This window comes from Mustela nigripes, chromosome 5, assembly GCF_022355385.1.
Source record: "Mustela nigripes isolate SB6536 chromosome 5, MUSNIG.SB6536, whole genome shotgun sequence".
In the NCBI taxonomy this organism is placed as follows: Eukaryota; Metazoa; Chordata; class Mammalia; order Carnivora; family Mustelidae; genus Mustela; species Mustela nigripes.
Genome location: NC_081561.1, coordinates 18701432 through 18724490, shown reverse-complemented (window position 1 = coordinate 18724490; position 23059 = coordinate 18701432).

Here is a 23059-nt window from a genome sequence, read left to right as displayed (position 1 = left end):
ACAAATTGAGGTCTCCCCTGTTCGGGCTTGATTTGGCTGCTTCCATCTTTCGCACAGGAAAGAGGATCCCTTTAGTCAATGCCTGTGGTCCGAGCCCCTGTTTTTCACACTCCACTGTGCAGGTGCCCCTCGCGAGCCCCGCAGAATGCATTGTGAAGGGCACGTTCTGAGATTAGCATCTCTCTCTAGAGCTCCCCGTCTTTCTCGGTTGGTGACACGGTGAGGTTACGTCACTCTCCCTAGGTGATATCTTAGAATTTCCGTGGCAAAGACTCCAATGAGTTAAACACACCTGTGTTTTAATTGTGTGTTTGCTTCCAGAACAGCAAGGGAGAAAAGTTTTTGTTTAACGCTTGCAGGGCCAATAACTGGCAAAAGAGAAAAATAATGCTGGAGGTGAAAGTTGCCAGTTGTGTAGTGTCAGTATCCATGCTGAAAAACAAACAAGAATTGCAGCCTGGTTCCACTCTTCCCCCAGTTTCTCTGGCCCAGCGATAATCTTGGCATCCCAGAGTATTAGGTAACTCACAGTGAACTTGGGGTTGGAAGTCAAGGGGTTGGTCTGGGAAAGAGTGCTTGTACCCCTGGTGAAAATCCTGACCTCAGACACATGGGAGTCATGAAGAAAGATGTATTCCCGATGACCAAAGTCAAAGCAGGCTGAAGAAATGCTAGGGAATGCTATTATGAACAGGGAAACCTTGTTTAATTTAATACACTTTTTGTCTGGCTTAGTTGGAGAATGGTACCTGCTACTCAATAAAATATTTAATAGAGATTTTGCCTAGTGATTAGAGGATGGACTGCAGACTTAAATCACCAGGGTTCAAATCTTGACTATGCCTTTTACAAGCTCTGTGATCCTGGGCAATGGGGATTCTCTCTCTTTTTTTTTTTTTTTTAATTTATTTAACAGACAGAGATCACAAGTAGGCAGAGAGGCAGGCAGAGAGAGAGCAGGGGAAGCAGGCTCCCTGACAAGCAGAGAGCCCGATGCGGGGCTTGATCCCAGGACCCTGGGATCATGACCTGAGCTGAAGGCAGAGGCTTCAACCCACTGAGCCACCCAGGCGCCCCGAAATGGGGATTCTCTTAAGGACATGATAAGGGTTTAAACAAATGATACACCTTAAAAAAAACAAAAAAAAAAAAAACTTGTAATGTGCATGGCACTTAGCAAATACTTAATAATGATCAGGTATTTGTATTATTATTATTTTACTCATGCTTTTTAAAGAATTGAAATATAATTCTATTTCTATTTAACATTATTGAATTTTTCTTGGGTGATGAATTCAGAGACATGCCATCCTTCGGTTCCATCACTGCAGTTCTGGTAGTTAGGGAGTCAACATCGATTTAAATGGCTCCTTACCACATAGTGGGAATTGAGACTGCACATCCACGCCTCACCCAGTGGTCATCCAACTTGTATGAGGTGAATTTGGGCCTGAACATCAATTTACTAGTTTATGAGTCATAATTTACCACCAAATTGAATGGATATGTTTGCTTGGCTCAATCAATTTATTCCCTTCTTTTATGAGGAAACCAGATTAAGGTGTTATGGCTGGTTTTTGGACATAGGGAGTTGAGGGATCCCTAGGGCAGTTCTTGGAGTGATGGTGACCTACAGAATTATCTGCATCCACCTGTTGCAAACCACCACACTTTCAGGGCTCTAGTGAGCTTCAACCTTATGTTGGAAAAGAAGCTGTTCTCTCAAATAGGGTTCCAATGCAAGTGTACACTGACTAAAATGTCACTTCCTAATAACTTCTGATGGAGGCTCCTTCGTTCCAGTGTTAAAATGCCACAGAATCACACTCTGGAATCCTACAACAGGAGAGGAGAGCTTTTTTCTCTTCAAAGAATGTCACTTTCTGACATTTCCTGTCATGGGGCGGCCATTTTGGATGTCATCTGACTTCTGGCCTGTAGCTCACTGCACTCTCCCTATCACTGGTATAAGTGTCAAGTGTCATTTTGCTGGTAAACTTAGAAATGCCATTTACTACATAATTTCGGTCAATAAAATGTCAGCTAGGCTATAGATTTACTATATCTTTTAAACTGGTCAGTAAGATAAAATCATCTAAGACCAGAAATACTGTACAGACCTACAAAAGGATAAAGGGGGGCAGCACATCATTCTTAAGGTAACTTGGGTCTGTTTATTACCCATTTATATCTATTTCAGCAAACAAAGAAATATCATCCTCACTGCACCTCCATCTTTTTTGTAAAAAGTGCCTTGCTCCAGAAAATTTGTTCCAAAAAGGATGGAGCCAAAATGGGGTTTTAAAAATATTTGTGCCGTGAAGTGTTTCACTTTTGATTAAAATGTATCACACTTGAGAAATGATTGAACAACTGGTTGGAAGTCACAAAAATATTAACTATAATGAGCTCATTTAAATAGAAACAGACGTGCTATCCCGCTGGTTGTCAAAAGTTTTCAAAGACGGTTTCTCTCGAGTAAGCAGGGTCCTGCAGACTGTGTCCATCTGTCTTCATGAAAGAACATTTTACGTACTATGGAAGGAAATGCGCCTGTGAAAACACCATTTGGAATTATTGATCTCTTGATCACTTGTAGATCTCAGTGGGAAATCGGAACAGCAATGGGCTCTGATGGGAATCACCAGTGCCAAGAACATTTAAAAATTTTTTGGATTAATAGGTGGCTGGAATAAAAATAAAATCCTATTTGTTAAAGAGGGAACAGGTTTCATTTCTCTCTCTGAATCATGGAAGGGATTTTTTTTTTTTAAGTTTTCTGAAAGCCCTCCTTGGTCTTCCTTTAACATAGTGAAAGAAACAGAAAAGAAAACCGTACGGCTTCTGTCTGTGGGTGTGTTCCCACTTCTCAAATCCCTGACCTCAGCTGCTGGGAAGGCACATGCTGAAGCGAAGCACTCAGTAGGGCTCAAAGACACACTTTCTACGTTCTTCCTTCATTGTTTGTCACTGGTGAATTAGAGGATTCCAGAAAGCATCAGGACTCAAGGGCAATTGTAAGATGTCTGGTGAGACAATGTAAGTTATGTTTCTACTATTTCCTTAAACCTAGACCACAGAACTCCAGGGAGGGAAGGGCGCTTAGATATCAAATCTACCTTCTCTTCCTTTTACATGGAAGAAATTAAGGCCCAGAGAAGTGAAAGACCTTGTTCTTTAGGAGAAACGTCTTCATTTAGTGATGTAGGAGTCTGACTTTGCCAAATATGATGAAAAGAGGTTGGTTTCAAGACGACTGAAAAGCAACCCGCACGTGTTAGCTTCCAGCATCTTCTTTGTGGTTATATAGGTAGCTCTCCTGTGTCTGGAGGCACTCATAAATATTTGTGGAATGACTAAGTAGATGAAAAAAATGGGCTCTGAATCTCTATTGCAAATAGCAAGTTCACAAATAGTGATGACACATACATGGAAATGTGCAAAATAATCCTACATTTCAGGAGGAAAAGACAAACTAATTTACATCTAACCGTTACAGCCAAGTATGTGTGTATTTTTGAATGTTGCCGAAGGCGTGGAGAGAAGGGGAAGCCATGTCTGATGGAAGGTTTTCTGAAATGTTGCTGAAGCCTATTCTGTTCAAACGGATTTGGTTTCAGCAATAAGTTCTTTCTCAGAACTGTGGTGACCATTGCTCTTTGTCACATTTTCCCTTCTTGTTTTGCTTTAGACGTGCGCATAGAGGCAGACTTAGCTCCTCAGTACTTCTGAGGAATTCAGGAGGATTTCCTGTCTAGGTGCGTATGTTGGGCTCCGGCTCATTCCTATTGGCAAAGGAAGATGCAGGTCTGGCTTCTTTGCTGATGCTCTTTTGAGACTCCCAGGAGTCGTTGCTCAGGTTCCCAGGGCCCGCTGTGACATTTCCGCGGGGTCAGCGCAGAGCCTGGCGGAAGTAGCATGAGGGTAAGAGCGCCACCTACAGGACGCGTAACCCATACCTCCATCAGCCCAGGTCACTTTCTAGGCGCTGCCCACCTGGGGTGGGTGTGGGGATGTGTGTGCGTGTGTATGCGTGTGTGTGCGTGTGTGTGTGCGTGTGCACATGCACGTGCACCTCTCCTCCTCATCCCACGTTCTGCTCCCCTCACCTGTTTCCCTCACCCGTTCAAAAACACTTTGATAGCCAGTTCTCCTGCCAATACTGAGCTTGAAAAATAAAACGACCCTCACCTAAAAGGAGCCATAGCTAAGGAGGCGTGAGAAACAAAGCATAGACAGTTTGAAAAAAATTAATAATTGGTAGAGAGGAAAGAAATGTTCTCTTACGATTTTTTTAAATTGTTTTTTTTTTTTTTTGTTTTTTGTTTTTTGTTTTTTCCTGCTTGGCATTTGTTTTTTTTCCTGCTTGTCTGTGTAATAAGGATGAAATGGGTTTTAGAGGAATGAGGACCCAACAATGCTGGAGAGGGGCTGGCTGGGGGGAACAGCCTCCAAGGCAGAGCCATTCAACTGCCTTCAGTCATTTCCTATTTTTAATATTAAAGGAATATGGAGAGAAACAGGACAGAACATAGCGTTCTGGGAAACCAGTAATCAAATGGCCTAAAGCTAATGTTTACTTTTTGGAATGTTTTATGAAGGCATTACTTGGAGATGTAAAAAAGAGAGAGAGCACCTAATAATAGCCTTTCAGTGGCGGAAATAGAAAAGCAGCACAGACATGATAATTGAATTTGGTTTGGATGGTCAAAATCTGTGTGATCCTACAGCTGTATTTTCTAAACCATCCGCTTGACTTTTAATACATGTTCCACGTTTTGTTTCCTTTGCCCATTGCTGCATTTGAAAATTGCTAATTACCTTACAAGCCTATTCAATTTTCCTTGGCTACTCATTTTTTCTTTCCCTCTTGCAAAGGAAGATGCTCTGCCATCATTTCTCCTCAGTCCTCAGTTCCCTCACCCAGCCGTCAGAGCAGGTCAACAGAGGATTAGAGTCAAAGCAGATCCCGAAAAAAATAGGAGAGAAAAATCAGCAAGCCCAGCTCCATTCCCCAGGCATGTAGGTTGATGAGTGCTTGCACTTTGCCCTACATAATTCAGTTTGGTGCACATTAAAGGTAAACCAAAGAAATGGGAGTGTTTTTATAGCACTTAGTTCAAGATTAAGTACCATTTGAGTTATGGAACAGAGGCTCCAAAGTTGTGGTATAATTTTACTTATGTATCTTGAGTCCTTATTACATTTTGTACAAACATTCATGTCCCCAAACCCTTTTTGGAATCATCCAAGAGAAGAACCTCCATGTGTCCCAATAGATGTTTTATTTGACCTTGGGTTGCTAAAAAGAGCAGTGCCATGTCCTTACTATAATTTAATATTGCTCTCTAATGTTTATATTATGAATTCTGGACATCTGGGAGCTCATAAGATGACACTGGAATTTGCAACTTAGTCCCACATATGTGGACTTGAATAGATTTGCAATATTAGGAAACTAAAAGCCAGACTCAGAAAAAGTTATTGACTATTTTTGTCTTCTTTACCCTTTGTTTCTTAGTAGCCTAGAATAATAATATTTAACATTGAATAAAATGTTTATAAAGTATTTACAAATATGTTCTCCCGTTTGAGCTATACAATGTCATGTGCATTGGAGCACAATATCCTTAGAACACTGAGGCTCTGGTAGGTGAGCTAAGTTACTCAAGTTATTCAAAAATTCTAATAAGGGTTAGAGCTGGGACAAAGAGTCACTCATTCATTCATTCACTCATTCATTCACCACTACCTATGGAGCACCTGTTATACGATGGGCATGATGTTAGATGCTGAAAATACAACCCAACCCCTGTCCTTTAAGAGTTTCTTGTTCAGGGGAGATGACACATATATGCTAAAAACCAAATAGGTATTTACTTACAGCTATCATATAACTATGAAGGAAAAGCACAGTGAACAATAAGGGTATAGAGGAGGAAGCCTGTATGTACCAGTTAATTGCAAGAAACAATCTGTTCTAGTTAGCCTGAAAGGAAAAGATCTGTTAGAAGGTAATGAGTTTATAGAAACTTCTGGAGGGACTAGTAAACCAGCTAGGGTGGGAATGCCAGGAACTACTACAGCAGTAGATACATCTACTCCACAGAATATAGGCCATATCCAGACCTCACTGCAAAAAAGTTTAGAAAACATCTGTTTGTTTGTTTGTTTAGCTTTCTAACATTTGTATATGGGAAAGGCTGCTGGGTGGGGTTTGAGGTGGGTGCTAGCCAATCCAGAGTACTTCCTCAAGATCCTAACCTAGTGTGGGGGCTGTGGTTGGCTTCCCTAAGCCTTGAGGTCAGCTGACATCGGAAGGTTGTGGAGGAGTTTGAGATGATTAGGTGAAGAAACACGGGCCTGGAGGAAAAGAACATTGCATGTGCTGGGGACAGCCTTTCGGAAGGGCCGCAGTGCAAGTTGAGATTTAGACATTAGAACAGGTGAAAGAAGGCCAGTGTAGCCAGAGTGTATCAGCGGACGTAGAGGGATCACAAAGGGTGTTGGGAACAAATCACGTCATTTTGAGTCCTTCCTAAATCCAATGGGAAACCATTTGTGAGTTTTCATCATGAGAGTCACCTAGGTCTTCTGAGTCTTATTCTGCTGATCTTTTCTCTCCTCTTCATAGACCTTATAGTCTCCTAGTTTCAATAACCTCTAAATTCATTGCTGGACTCTTTGCAGAGAAAGTGAAATAGTCTAAAAGTTAGCTCAATCAACCTATTTAGAGAGTTACAGGCTGAGGGAAAGCCAACGTCTGACCCCCGCATCTGGCAGCTCAGCCTCTCAGGGGTGATACTCATAGTAAATGAGGGTCATGATTCAGAGCAAGGTACTGAGACATGATTTCATTGCATGTGAAGCTTGCTGCAGACCATGGTCTGTGCTGGGCGCAGAGGCTCTCGGGTTCTGTGACTACTTACCATTCTCAATATCTCCTCTTGCTTGGTACTTCTGGTTTACCATCCCCTCATTGGGAGTGTGGCTCAAGTTGGTGTCTTTGCATGCAGTGGTGTGGGGATTGACCCCTTCTCTAGGCTGGAGGCAAGGGCAGGTAATATCCATCTGGAAACCCAGCAGAGCCTTGGCTCACACGACAATCTCCCTCTGCTTATTAATAACCTACCAGAATTCTCACTGTCCCCTTTTAATAAATAGAATCTGGAACATCTTAAACAAATGACATCTAACCTATTATCCAAATTCTCTAAATCTCAGTTTTTTCACTTCATTACATCTGAGTTCTTAGCTATCTCTAAGGAAAATCTTCTTCAAGGGAATACAAAGGCCATCCTGGGTACATATATTATTTGATAATTTCAAATGAAAAGCATTCTTCTTTACTACTGTAAATTAATTCCTCTTTAATGTCATGAATCCAAACAGTTTTCTGATACTTTTAATTTTATAGAGAATCCAATCCATAAAGTGTAGTTCTGAAGGAAGTTGACGTCTATAGCCATTTTTATTTTAAAGTCCTAACAATTTTCTTTCGAAAATTTGCAAGAAGTGGACAATTTGATGATAGCCTTGTAGATCAATGAAGATAGTTTTAAACATATTTACCCTACTAAATTGTCTTAAAATAGGTCAGTTATATATCTATAAGGTATATGAAGGCAGATCACTGCTCTGCCCTCTCTGCCCTAGAACTTACTCAATTATATGTTGAATGAGGAAGAGCAATTGTTTTGTACCAAATATCAAGTCAGTAAAATGAGACCCTATTTCTCTTTAACTAGGATATCTTTGTGAAGTTCTGAGAACCTTACACCTTCTAAGGAATTACTCTTGGGGTCCTGGGAGTTTCAGGAGAAACTGTCACAGATATTTAGAGAAGTATACTTGACCTCCGGAAAGTACATTAAAAAACTAAAAAGCAAAACAAAGTAAAACATCAGCAGAATTAAAAGGTATCTATGTAGTTCTCTGTCTTCAGAGATGCTTTGAGACCCCAGACAGTTCTTCTTTAGGGGGACAGCATCAAGGTCTCAGATCTTTTTTTAAAGCCATGGGGAAATGCATCATGGTCAGTAGGAGTAGAAGCCGACTCCCTTGACCATAACGGGTTCAGAGGCTGCAGCAGAATGAAGAGTTTGAATTGACAAGTTGTCTTAACGGAATCATCTGAGGGTGGCCTGTCTCATCTTGCTGCAAGAGACACACCTGTTCTATAAATCCAGTCCAAACAGATTTCTGCAAGAATCTCTGGAGTCTAGGTGATAGTCAGGATGGCATGAGGTGACGAGTAGATAAATGAATGTAATTCATTATTCTGAGCTTTGTAAATAATCTTCTGTTGCTTTTCTTTTTCTTCTGAAAGAACTTCATCTCTGCCCATCACCTTCTGCTTCCAAGGAAGCTATTTTATGAATCCTGTGAATCAGGTCATGGTACAGGACCAAATAACCAACAAACATTCCAATACCTCTGGCAGGTTTTGGAGTTTATAGGCAGTTTCCCTAACTGGCAGAGACTGCTTCTCTGGGAAGTCTCTTGAGCTGTGTGGGAATTTTGGGGGATTTTTTTTAATGTTTAATAATAATATGGATAAACTCAGTTTCTTCTCCTGGCCTCTTACTCTCAAGCAAAAGACAAATACAATTTTTGTCCCAATTTGTCAGACATTTTCTTTTACTGAGACATAAATATTCCCTTGAGACATAATTTCACTTCATTTGTTAACTACGAACAAAAGTTCTTTTTGATTTATCATTTTAATAAGTAAGTTGTATCATCTTCTTCATTGGACGAATGAACCAACAAATTGTGATCCACACATACACAGGAATACAACTCAGCAGTTAAAAGGGGCAAACCATTAATTCACACAATCACATGAATGAATGTCAAATGCATTTTGCTAAAGTGAAAGAAGCCAGACCCAGAGGCTACGTAATGCACGAGTCCATTTAAATGACATTCTGAAAAGCCAAAACTATAGGGATGGAAAACAGGTCCATGGTTGCCAGGGACTGGGGCCGGGGGAGTGATTGACTATAAAGAAGCAGCATAAAGGAATTTGGGGGGTAAGGGTGCTATTCTAGATCGTGACTGTGGTGATGGGTACACTCCTCTGTGCACTTACCAAAACCCATATACCACAAAGAGTGAATTTTATTTTAATCTTTGTATAGAGCAGACTAGAAGACTACAAGTAAATAAAGACATAGTCTACAGTAATGTTTCCCAAACTGCTTGGTGGAACACAGGCATCCGTAAATATTATTAGATGGTGCTCAAAAATAAGGGGAGAGGGGCTTAAATGGCTCCTCAATGGAAGGATTCAGTGTCAAATGAATCTGGGAAACCTTGCATCCATAATCCCATTCCCCTTTTGGAAAGTTATGGTCTATATTAATATTCGGAGAATTCTTTTTTTTTTTTTTTTGCCACCACAAAGACATTATATAATTGACATTTTTAGAGTACTTCATCCAACAGAAGCAGAATACAAATTCTTTTTTTTTAAATTTTTTCAATTTATTTATTTTCAGAAAAACAGTATTCATTATTTTTTCACCACACCCAGTGCTCCATGCAATCCATGCCCTCTATAATACCCACAACCTGGTACCCCAACCCCCCCCCCCCCGCCACTTCAAACCCCTCAGATTGTTTTTCAGAGTCCATAGTCTCTCATGGTTCACCTCCCCTTCCAATTTCCCCCAACTCCCTTCTCCTCTCTAACACCCCTTGTCCTCCATGCTATTCCTTATGCTCCACAAATAAGTGAAACCATATGATAATTGACTCCTCTGCTTGACTTATTTCACTCAGCATAATCTCTTCCAGTCCCATCCATGTTGCTACTAAAGTTGGGTATTCATCCTTTCTGATGGAGGCATAATTCTATAGCAAAACACACAAACATAAGTAACAACAGCAGATACAGACTACAACTTGGTAGCTCTCAAACTTAATCGAAAATGGAACTCTGTTCTTCGCAGAACATCAGTTAACATCTAATGGCCGCAGTTTGAGAAATGCTGATCTACGATGGAGTGGACACTTGACCAAAGAATCACAGGATCTGACTCCTAAAAGGAAGCTCTGGAGGTCCTCCTGTGTTTGGGCTGGAGCACATTAGACATTTTTTTGATAGAGGAGAACATATCCTGTTTTCAAGAATGACCAGTTCCTAATTTCACAGATTTTTTTTTTTTTTGGTAATACAATCCATAGTTAACAATTTTCCACATTATAATATTCTTCCCTAGCATAAGCCTAAGTGCTTTGTCCTCTGATGTGTACCTTATCTGCCCCTCCCTGCACTCCCTGCTCCTCCCAACTGTGGCATTTGGCAACAACTCCCTGCCCTGCGTTGCTATCTGGGAGAACAGGGGTGATCTCTGGGGGCTGTTCACAAGGATTCCCCCCTTCCCTGGCACTGCTCCTAAAACATAGGAGTTGATGCCCAGCTAGCGCACCCATCCTGTGTCCCTGTCCCCACTGTGGCCTCACGGTTGATGCAGGTCTTGCTCACAGACCCGCCAGGTCCTCTCTCCTGGATGCAAGAGAGACAAACCTAGGGATATTAAGCATTGCCTGGAGTCTCTTTAATTCAGGGCCTGGGGGACAAGGTTTATGGCTTTGCCCTTCCTGCAACTTATTTCATTTGTTTGGTTCAGTTTTCATTTGCATTCAGTGAGCTACTCCAGTCTCTTCCATCAAATTCCCTTTGAGCTGAAGTCCATTTTGTTTCCTGCATCCCCCAAAACTTTAATATGCTGGGAGATATCCCTTATCTTCCAGTATCTTACCTGTCTGCAGGCCACATGGGGCCAATAGTGGCCGAATTCCCCACATTTCTGGAGCCAACTCCTAGGGAAATGGGGCTCCATTCCAATTTACCTGCAGATTAAGTACAAAATTGGATTCATGCTCTGGTTCTTCCCAGTGGCCCACTTCAAGTTCTTATTCCCTGCACTTGGGGTCTGTCTCGCTTCCCTCCGGTTTCCAGGGACCCCGGAGGTTTTAGTTTAAATCCATCCTTGAGGAGAATTCATTTCCACTTTCCTCCTTTCTGTACGTGAGATGGTCTCCCCTAGTCATGTTTCCTTGCAATTCCTCCCCCCTCTCCTTTTCATCCATTTCCACCTTCTCTGAAATCCTCTTGCAGACCCTTCACGTGACACTAAAGACTTCAGGAAGTGACCGAGTCACATGACGATGTGCATGGAGTTCTCTGGTATGGCGTCGAGGAGAGGCCTTCATTTTTTTCTCGACATCTGGATAGGCGCATTGAACTAAACTATGCATTTTGGAATGGTTCCAGAGCACCTGAGGACAGCTGCGGTACCTCTGAGGTTTGCCGTAATGCAAGGATTTATATGCAGCATTTACCCCGTGCTGGCTTGGAGTGTTACTCTTTTTCATCATTGATTTATATGCTTGCTCAAAATTTTTCCAGTTGTAGGTGGGGTCTCTGTGTCAGCCTCTGCGCACAAGCGGCTCAGAAAACACAGCTTGTCTCCCACAGCCCTGCAGTGCCCGGCACAAAACCGGGCAGAGGAGTAGGCACAAGGAACGATCTCCAGAATATTAGCCGAGTACCACCCCAGCGGCTTCCTACATTGTATTATCAAGCATTTTGGTACTTGGCAGTTTCCAAAAGAAAAGCACACATGCAACAGGACTTCTTTAGATATGACCAAAGCATTAAAAGGAAACTTTTTTTTTTTTTAAATTTAAGTAATTTTGAGGCAAGTGTTCTTAAGTCCCACTGGAAAGCTCAGATCTCCCCAGCTCTGCTGGACTATGCCTTCATCCCTCGGCCACCGCCACAGCCAGGTGAACTTGATTTGTGTTTTTGGCAATGCTGCCAGGTCCCGGCATGGCCTCCCCCTCTGTGCCTCTCCAGCCGATTCTCACCTCTCATTCCCCCACCAGGATGAACAGAGGAAGCCCCATACTCCTGCTAAGGATCATATTTTGGAACTTTGTGGGGAATTACCAAGAGCATTGATTTTATATTTGAATTTTGTTTGAGTACTTAAGTAGAAGGAAATTACACAAATAGATCAAGACCAATAGTCAAGGACATTTGGGGGTAATATTCATGCTTTCGTATGCGCAGAGCTCAATTATAGGATGCTTGCAAAGCTTGAAAACAGGCTCAGCTACGCATCCTCAATACCATTCCTATGCCATCCCCATGCCAACGTGGTTTGCCCAGGAAGCTGGATGGGACACTCACACCCCCAACCATAACTTCCTTCTTTCTGCAAGGCTGATAGGCTTCGGGCCCCTTGTGGATCATTTTCTCCTGTCTGGGGTAGAGGAAGGGCCAGATCGGGGTGGGGGCCAGGAGGGCCATCCTTCCTGCACCTTCCCGAGACCCCGCTGTGCTCTGGATCCCCCTTCGCTGTATTTTCCCCGTGCTCTCCACCCCGAGTGAGGCCTGTGCACCTGTTGGTCTTCCTGATGTCAACCGTGAGCCCTTTGTAGACTGGGCTGTGAACTCTCTGTATGACTAATGTCTGTTCTAGGTAGGCACTTAATCATCATTTGTTGAACGTGGTCCTCTCCAGGCGTAGTTGGCCGGCTCCATCATTGAGCTGGAGGTATCATCTGGGATTGGATATTGCCTGTGCCACTCAATGAAGAGAAAACACCCTCCGCGCTCTGAGTCCCCGAAGAGCTGCTCTCTTCATCCTCGGGGGCTCAGTAGGGACTGAGATGCAGAGCCGGGGGGAGGGGTCAGATGATGAGCGACAAGCGTCCCAGCTGGCAGCTCCTACCTGAAAACTGTTCTTTCATGGTCCATTAGGCTCTGGCCTTGAACTGGTGGCATCTCTTTGATATTAAGGGTGGAACTGAAAAAAAAAATGGAAAAGAGAACTCATCAGAGAAAAGTTTTCCTCTGGAGGTATATTAGAGAGAGCTCTGGACTCCCAATTTAACCATTTTTTAGGATAGCTCTTCCATCCTGAGTGCCGGCTACGTGCCTGCAGAGGGTGAATCCCATTAGGACGTGGTCTCTTGAATCCTGACAAACCTCTGAAATCACTATCCTTTTTTTTTTTTTTTTTTTTGGCGTATAAAGAAACTAAGGCAAAGGGAGAGTAAGAAACTTCTCCAAGGGGACCCAGTAGAGTATTTCTATCCCAGAGCTAGGATCCAGAACTGAGGATGAATCCCCAACACAGTGCTTTCACGCCTGACCCATATTGCTTTTATGCAAAGGATGGTGACTAATAAGCTCCATCAAGTCAGCCAGGCCACTTAGCTTCTCTGAGCCTCTGTTGACTGGAATGCAGTTCCGGGATGGCGGTACCTCCCTACAGGATCCTCGGGAGGCCGAAAAGAGGGGAGGTATAAAAGCAGGAGCAGCAGAAGCATGATTGTGGCACACGGAAGGCATTAAATAAAAATGTATTTTCCCCTCCTTAGAGCTGACTATGCCTTAGGGGCTCCGGGAAACTGATGGAGCCATAAATATGCCAATGGGGAGGCGGGGACACGGAGGCGGAGGAGGCATGAGGATGCCCGATGGCCTCGGAGCTGGCATGGGTCTGGAGATGGCTTTCCTGACGTTGGGGAGGCGATGGCGTGGGGAGGCGCACACGCGTGTGGGTCAGAAGGTCTGCAGCTGCTCAGGAGTGACTTCATAAGGGGCCATGACAAGGCGGCCGTTGCTGTCCGCCTGTTAAGGTAGAATGGGGAGGTGTGTGTAAATAACCGTGCGTGTGCGTGCAAGCGTGTGCATGTATGTGCATGTGTACGTGTGTGTGTGTGTGTGTGTGTGTAGCACGTTTTCCCCTCATTATCAGCAAGGTTCCCTCACTGGGGACATTTGATCGCTTTGATGCCACTGAACTCATTATTACTTTCTGCAAGACATGAATTCTGCATAAATTTAAAAAATTAATTCCAGTTCAAACCGAGGAAATCCTGATTTCACTTTTCCCTTCACCTAGGGACTAGGAAGAAGTCGGCAGGACAAGTTAACCCACTGTTTCGCTCGGAGCTGTACCGCCATCAACTAGAAGGGCGCCCTGAGAACAGCCACCCCCTCCCCCCGCGCCTGGTTGTGTAATGAAACTGAGGGTCAGAGCAACATCCAGGTCCCTTTCCCACACTGTCGTTAGAATCCCCTTTCTAGAACACGTCTGTCACAGAGGGACACATGCCTGGCCTCATGCCTCCCTCAGTCACAAGCAGCTTCCACAGACGCCTACACACTATCTTGACTATGAGACAGGCCGTGAGCGTTCTTTCTTCCTCACATGCCCTCACCACTATCCACTTACCAAACTCCTATTCATTATTTTTTAAAAAGATTAATTTATTTAATTAATAATTAAATTAATCTGGGGTGCAGAGGGAGAGAGACAGAATCCCAAGCAGACTCCCTGCTGAGCACAGAGCCTGACACAGGGCTCGAGTCCATGACCCTGAGATCAGGACCTGAGCCAAAATGAAGAGTCAGATGCTTAAGTGACGGAAACATCCAGGTGTCCCTCAACTCCCATTTATCCTGAAGGGTCCAGTACAAGTGTGATCTCATTTGTGGAATTTTCCCAGGAGAATAAGGGATTCCTGTTTCCTCTGCCCCTGAGGCACTTTGTATCTGCTTCTCTCCGTGTGCTCAGTTCTGTGACTCACGATGCTGTGATGATCTGTTGGTTTCTTCCCCTTGGCCGTCACCTCTCAGAGGGCTGGAAGCCTCTTTGATTTTCCATTCCCTCAGGCAATACCTACAGATACATAAAGAAACTGTTTGTTGAATGAGTAAATGAAAAACAGCCACGAAAATGCAATGAATTAGGTTGAAAGTAGAAAGGACGGGGATATGATCGAAGAGAAAATAGGAAACAAATGACAAAAGCTAAATGACTACTTCGGTTGGTCTTAGTTGTCCAGAAACTCTGATGAAAAGAACACATATTCAAAGGAATTCCTCTTTGCTCTGTACATTACAAGGCCAAACAAACAACTTACGGTTAAGAGAAGCTAATTATAGACCAGTCACAAAAGCAAGTCATGGCTTTATAACTCAGACCCACCCTCAACAGAGGAGAGCAGAGGAGAGTGAAATTAGACTGTGAGCCTCCGTCTAGTTCTGTTATCAGAAGGAAAAGGCTGAGCTGTTAGTAAGGAGAGACTATCAGACAAAAGACTTAAATTGAAGAACCAACTTCTATTCAGGATCTTCTGAGCCGTGATTAGATAAATAATAGTCATGTCTAAAGCTGTGTGGGTGGTGTAGGACTTGGTACCACGTCCGTCTGTCCTCTCCCTCTTCCCAGATTCTGCAACTCAAAATCGTGTGAATTTCTATGGAGGCCAGTGCCTACGGTGAATGTGAGCCAGCTCCAGTCCCGGGACCCTTGGAAGCTACTGTGGTTCATTCACACTGAGTTGGGAACATGGACCTAGGCCTGCTTCCTGCAGGCCAAATAGCAGGCCAGATGTCCAGACATTAACGTGCGCGCACACAGACACACACAGACACACACAGATGCGCACAGATGCGCACAGACGCACACAGACTGGGTGTGGGATTAAACTGCATCCCCACATGGACGCCTACCAAAGGCGTCAAAGACAGCTCAAAGCTGAGCAGATCCTAATTTGTCCATATATCTTTGAGATGGGACTATGTTCCTCAGCTCTCTGGCAGCCTGCCCAGTTCTCCGAGGGAAACTCAGTTGGCCAGAGTTCACCTGGGTTTATCAGTCCCCCAGGGGGATCTGTTTTCTCTGTGTGCTTCTTTTGTTATTCTGCGGGAACTGGGTCAGCTTTTCAAGAGTGGAAATGTCAGAGGAATAAAGAGGCTCCCTTGAAAAGATCTTTTCCACCACAGAAAGGAAACATCTCAGCATTTCCCTTAAATAACAACATACAGCGTGACAGCCTTGCTTCCGACCCAAAGAAAGAAGAGAGGCCGAGAACAGTGGGCAACATTTACACACACACCCCTCTGCTGGGGAGACAGCTGGGCTGGGGCTGGGTCATCCCAAACACTGAATTAAAGGAACGGAAACATCAACTCTGTGGAATCTTTCGGATGGCAAACGAGGTTAGAAAACAAAGGAAGGCTTTCAGCAAAAGCCCGATTTTTTTTTTTTTTTTTTTTTTTTTTTATAATGCAGCGTGCTTGGAACATAAGGCTGCTGCCCCAAGAATCAGGAATCCGAGTCCTGGGGGAGAAACCCCATCCAGACTGCTGTCTCCCGCAGACCCCAGCAACACACAGAATGGCGTTGTGGAAGGCGGCGAGCTGTGGTTGCTCGAGAAAGATGCCACCATTGGTGAAACAGATTTCACCCTATTGGTCAGGCTGCTAGGAAGATGAATTTTCCCATGGTCTGGCTGGAAGAATCCTAGGAAACCTTTACCATGAGTCCACCTGCATTGTGGAAACGGGCATTCCAAAGACGCAAGCCGATTCACAGCGTTGATACGCCAAAGCCCGTTCCCCGGGCTTGGGGATGTTTATGACATCCCTCACGGTGCCCCCAAGGGGGGCAGCGTCCTTAGCCAAATATACACACCATCACCGAATAATCAGCACCCTGTAGCAAGCTGAACTGACTTTTGTAAGGATTTTATTTATATGTTTATTTGAGAGAGAGAGAGAGCAACAGAGAGCAACAGAGAGCACAAGTGGGGAGGAGAGGGAGAAGCAGGCTCCCCACTGAGCAGGGGGCCTGATGTGGGATTCGATCCCAGGACCCCGAGATCATGACCTTAGCGGAAGGCAGACACTTCACCGACTGAGCCACCCAGGCGCCCCAAGCTGAACAAAAAGCCCTTGTGTATCAGGATTCTTCCAAAGCATTGGCAGTGGGAACTCTATTCAAAGATGTCCATGCCCGCACTGCCCCCTCCATGCCCAGTGTCAATACATCAGAGGTCAAGCAAACACCGAGATGGCATAGACAGAGCAAATAAGGGGGAAGTAAGGAATCTTAACTCCGATTAAATTCTCTGAGAGAGGGTGCCTGGGTGGCTCAGTGGGTTAAGCCGCTGCCTTCGGCTCAGGTCATGATCTCAGGGTTCTGGGATCGAGTCCCGCATCGGGCTCTCTGCTCAGCAGGGAGCCTGCTTCCTCCTCTCTCTCTGCCTGCCTCTCTGCCTACTTGTGATCTCTCTCTGTCAAATAAATAAATAAAATCTTAAAAAAAAAATAAAAAAAAATAAATTCTCTGAGAGATAAAAAGGAATTGCTGGAAGTCCTGCCAAATCCTGGGAGGCCGAGCTGAGGTTGGCCTCTGAGGTTGCCACAGATGTTTGCCCCCGGGGCTCCTGCCTCCCCATTTGGGCACCTCCTTTCAAGACACCTCCTCATTGCCTCTTCTTACCCCAGGACGTATTAATCATGGATGACATGCTACGGTCTCAGCAGCTGACCCTCTGAGCACCCAACGAGTGTTCCTCAAGCATGAATCTCGGGATTCATGTAAGAAGTAGCAGAGGAACTTTTCAAAGGGAAAGATTCTGGGCTGCGGCTTCAGGATGGGGTAGCACCAGCCCATCTCAGATGGCACAGATATTGGGGGACTTCTGCTGAGCAGCAGGGGGTACATCAGAATTAGCTCCGATCCGGAGGCCATGTGAGAGGTGGGAGACGGAACAGGGCAGAGGTGGCTCTTCCAAAAAGCATCCCCGGTGTGATTCTCCTATGCTCTTTTCTTCTGCAGTTGCCTTCCCTCATTTGAGAACACTGGCACTTTGTTTCGATTAAAAATACCTGGGACTAATCCTGGCTCTGCCCCTCATGAGCCCCCATGGCCTTGACATCACTGTGTGGGCCTGGATGTCTGCATTTCTAAAATAAGAGCATTCGACGGTTCAGTGGTTTCTGACCATGACGGGTCACCAGGATCCCCTGGGGAGTGTTTATAACACACAAGTGCCCAGGCCCCATCCAGGGAGAATCTGACCTGGCGCCTGGGGTGGGGCCCTGGCTTTGGGTATTTCAAGCTCACTGCAGGTTGCTGCTGTGGGTGTAGCTCTGAAGTTGTGTGACTAAACCGCTCACCTCTCATGGGGGGGGTTGGCCCAAATGATGAGCAACCCTCCCCCTGACACGTCCACAAGGCTGCTCTAAAGACCACGTGAGGGGTGCCTGGGGGGCTCAGTTAGTGAGGTGTCTGCCTTCGGCCCAGGTCATAGTCCCAGGGTCCTGGGGTCGAGCCCCATGCCAGCTCCCTGCTCAGCGGAGAGTCTGCTCTCTCTCTTTCTGCCTCTCTCCCACTCATGCTCGTGCTCTCTCTGTCTCTCTCTTTCTCTCAAATAAATAAATTAAAAGAAAATTCTTTTACATAAAGAAAGGCCCTGCGAAGGAGGAGTTGAGCACCACTTGAGAATTAACAAGGGAGTGCAGATTTGCTTTACCTGGTGAGGGATGACGCGGCCGCAAGGTGTTGTCTGGAGCTTTCTGATCCCCTTTAAGACATTAAAAATCCAAGAGCATTGTGGCTTTTCCCAAGACATTTCTGACAGGACAGCAAAGCCATATTCCGGTTTTAAATCCTTTTCGTTTCAGAGAGCGGGTGTCACCTTAGGTCTATAATTGAGTGTGTGTTTGTGTGCGTGGGATTTTCTCGTTCTAGAATAACCCGGCTTGCAGGAACTGGGGCTTTCTCAGGGGCTTAGTGGTTTATGCAGCCCTGGTTTCCCGTCAGGACACTAGGGAAGCGGCGCTGAGTACTTGCTCTGGGCCACGCCTGCCTCCAGGCATGTTTGTTCCTCCTCATTGTCCCCACAGCAGCTCTGTCTGGTAGATTTGGTCCATATTCCCATTTTACAGCGGAGGAAACTGAGAGACGCCCCATTTAAATAACCGTCACTGAAGTCACTCAGTCAGTGACGGAGGCAGAATTTGAACTCGGGCACTTTGGCTCCGGAACCTGCATTCTTCATTACTAGAAATTTCTCTCCTGTAATCAGTAGTTCATGTTTGTAATAAAACGCTGGTAACAAGTCCACAATTTATCATTCCCTTTTTTTTTTTTTTTTTTTTTTTATATCTTAGCCACTCTTAGCTATTCTCAGTGGCTGAAAATCACAAGGCTCCACAACACCCAGTGTTGCCCTTGATTTTGTGCAGAGGAGGAGACGCACCAGCTGTGGGGGAGAACCTTTTGTGCCTGTGTACTTGCCAACTCATCACCCCTTTCCTGTTTCTGTGTGAAACCTGAGCCAGGCTGTGGAACAGCCGATCTGTCTCTGCAACCCACCCCACAGCTCACACCTGTTTCAGAGGCCCCGGGTCGCACTGGGTCCCATGCAGCCCAGGGCGGCTGTGGCGGTGACTCAGCCCTCGTGAATCTGGTTCTTCTGGCTGCATTTCTCTGGACGTCCCGAGCTAGAAAGCCGCGACAGGCAAGTTCACACACCTCCGTTCACAGGTGAAAGATGTGCTGGTACTTTTTTTTTTTTTTTTTTTTAAATTCAGAAAATGTTGGAGTTCTAAGGAGCAAAGTGACAACATATCCTTGTTTTAGGAGGTTTTGCTCCATTCTTTGCACTGTGGACCCAAACACAGCTGGCAGCTGTTAAGTGCATGATAATGTGTTTCCTTCCTCGTCCTCCACTTCTTCTTCTTCTTCCTTTTCTCCTCCTCCTCCTCCCCCGCCTCCTCCCCCACCTCTTCCTCCTCCTCCTCCTCTTCCTCCTCCTCTTCTACCTCCTCCTTCTCTTCATCTTCCTCCTCCTCCTCCTCCCTTCTTCGTCGTCAAACACACCACTCCCCATATGTCCCATTAACTTAAAAGCTCGGTATTAACTGCATATCATCATTTTATAAATCACGTGTTTTTCTTGTTTCTTGATTGTACAAGTCCTAAAATGTAAAGGTGGGCTCTCGGTCGTACTGAAAATAATTTTATGGTGTGCTTAGTTGAGTCAGAGGAAGCTGGTTAATGGGTGATGTGGAGCATGGGGTTATTCTGTGAAAGGGGGCAGTTAAAAGAACTTGCGCCGTGAAAGTTAATGAGAAAAAGTCAAGAGTTAGGTGTGTGCTTAAGTGTAAATTTTGATGAACTGTGTATTAATTTCTCTCTTGGGTTTAAGTGTCATTCAGTCTAGAAAGCAGCTGTGGAATAAATTCAGTTACAATGAGCACCCCCACCCCCCACCAAGGGCCACTTTCCTCCTAAAGATGGAAGGTTTGGATCTGCTTCTTAGTCAATATTCTCAAATATAGATTGAGAACTTACTAGGTCAGATAAGTTTGTCAGATGCCTTGGAGAGAATCCAGTAAGAAAAAAACAAAACAAAACAAAACAAAACAAAACCCATAAACATGTAATCAAGGCATAACCCCTTCACATAGGCTTATGTGAAGCTTGTCGTGTATCTCCTCTATATATTACATTACATGTGACGTGTATAGCTACGACATGAGAGCAATAAGGAAACAGATTGTACCTTCCTTAGTTGTCTTTATCTTAGCGCCCTTGCTTTGGTAATTTCCCCTCAATGGAATGTTCTTCTCTCTAAGGCAGTATGGAGCGTGGATTCTTCCTTCCATCATTTAGAGCATACGTTCAACGTTTTCTCCTCAAAGAAGCCTTTCCTACCACCTGGTTCAAGTAGCTCTGAGCCCTCATCGTATTCAGTGTCCACACATCCGTTATTTTACATCTTCTTCATTTAATCCTTTATTGTCTATCTCCACCTTTCTAGAAAGTAAAGTCCATAAGAACAAAATCTTGTGTGTCTTATTCGCTCCTAAAGAATGCCCGGGGTGTGGTGGGAGTTCATTAAATATTTACTGTAAGAAAGAGAAGGAAGGAGAGGAAGAAGGGGGGGTCGTGAGAGAGGAAGGGAGGAGAATGCTGAGCATGATTGTTGCCTTGCACACTCGGGGAAGGCTAAAAGCTGTGACCTGGGTGATATCTTAAAAGATGGCAGTGCGGCGCCTGGGTGGCTCAGGCGGGGAGGGTCCTACTCCTGATTTCAGCTCAGGTCGTGAACTCAGGGTCTTGGGATCCAGATGCACATGGTGCTCCAAGCTCAGTGGGGAGTCTGCATGAGATTCTCTCCCCTCCCTTTCTCCCTCTGCCCCTCCCTCCACACACACACATACGCACTCTCTCTCTCTCAAATAAATAAATCTTAAAAAAAAAAAAAAGAAAGAAAGAAAAAGAAAAGAAAAGATGGCAGAGGTCTGGTTTCAGAGCTGGTGGAAGGAGAGGCAGGTTTTCTAGTCGGAACCTCTGAACAGCCAGTTGTGTCCGTTGAATATCCTGGAGAACATACTCGTGGGTGTAACCCCAGGCTCAGAAGGCATGCTTCCAGCAGTGGACCTGGGGAAGTGGCAGCTCAGGATGGGAGGGCAGGTCTGGGGAAAGGAACTCAAGGCGTGTGTGAAATTGCAGGGATTGGTTTGCAATAAGGAGGGGGCTGGATTAGGAAGCAGGCCGAAGGAGGGACACAGTGGGTGACTCCTGGGTCTCAAGAGAATTGGAGGCTCTCTCAATCATTCGCCGGACACCATTCTGCAAAGCTGATTGGCAGATGGTCCAAAGCTCAGAGTCATCAACTGCAGAGCAGGCACAAAAGGAGCTCTCGCATCCCAGACTGAGAAAGACTGCTTTCTTCTTATTAAAGTGATGGGCTAGCTATCCCTGCCCTTGCTCTTTGGATAGCAGCAAGTGCCAGGGAAAGTGTAGCACAGACAAGGATGAGGAGCAAAAGGTGGCAGGAAGCTTTAGAATTGGAAATTGGGACCATGTTTTGCTAAAAAGATGTTTGCGGGAAAATCAAATGTCCGTGATGTAGTCCTGCTCCCTCCAGCTCCCTGGCCTTTACCGCTTCCAGAGAAAGGAAGGCAGTGTCTCTGGATCACTGAAAACCAAGGAGAATGGGCAAAGCACAGCAGTTCTTGTCACATCCTGTTCAAGGATATTGGACTAGAGTGTACATGGAATTTGAAGTAGCCTTCAGAATCCCCTCAGCTCCTTTAGGAACCAAGGTGGTGCTAGGGACTTGCCATTGTAGTTAAAAGGTATGAGCCACCGCTGGGTGGGTTCTTAACAAGTGATCCCCCACCTTCAATATCCCACAGATCCCACTGATTCTCATCTTCTAATCCAGAGTTAGCAATTAACCTCTTCCCCAAGAACTAGCCCTCCATGTCTTAATCTCCTTGATTCTTAATACTCTCTTGGCAACTGGTCTTCTCCATTGGATTCTGAATTGCTCTTTACATGGACTCTTATGTCCCACCAATTTTCTAGCTTATCTCCAGCAAGACTCTACCTGTCCCATCATTCAGGTACTAGTAGCTTGGGGCTCTGAGACCCCTTCCCCCGACCATCACGTGTATTCTGACTTGGCTCTTCGTCTACACTCGACAGTTGGGATAGTCATTCAGGCCACATAACCAACTGAGTAGCAATTCCTTCCCTCATTTCTTTCCCAACCCAGTTTATTCAGGCTGCCACCATTTATAGAGTCTGCTCTCACATCCTTTGTCACACTCCCCTGGACACACAGGGGCCTCTTTTGTTAAAGGTAGCAAGTATCAGCGTTGTGTCCTGAAATGGTATCGTCTTCTCTTCATCCCTGCTGTATAAACCCAGGAAGGGAAGGAGAAAATCAACTCTCAGAAAAATCCATCATCAGAGCAGCAATTTCTTCCCATTTTTGCTCCAAGTTGGGAGCTGTCTGCGATCTCACTGAGATAATATCTCACTTAGGATAAGATGATTTACATTAGCTCTACTGCCTCCCCCAAATTAGACAATGCTAAACGCTGTTTGTGACACAATAAATTAGCTTTGTGTCCTTCTGAAGATATGTGGCCTGCTAAGGGGGCCGTTGGCATGGGTGCTGGGAGGGGGGAGGGGAAGCCACGCGGCATCCCACATTTGGGCCTTGGCAGGTTGCGTGGTGGTCGGCTCGAGGAGACTGAACAACATCTACATGGCTCACTGCTTATCAGGAGCGCACACTGGCTGCCATGCTGTAGGGGCACCAAAGGAAAACAAAACAACAATAAAGGGAGGCCTTTGTCATGGATTAAAAGGGGTTAGAAACATCTGAGCCATGCAGTTTTCAGACACCAACCCTGCCAATGACTTCATGACAG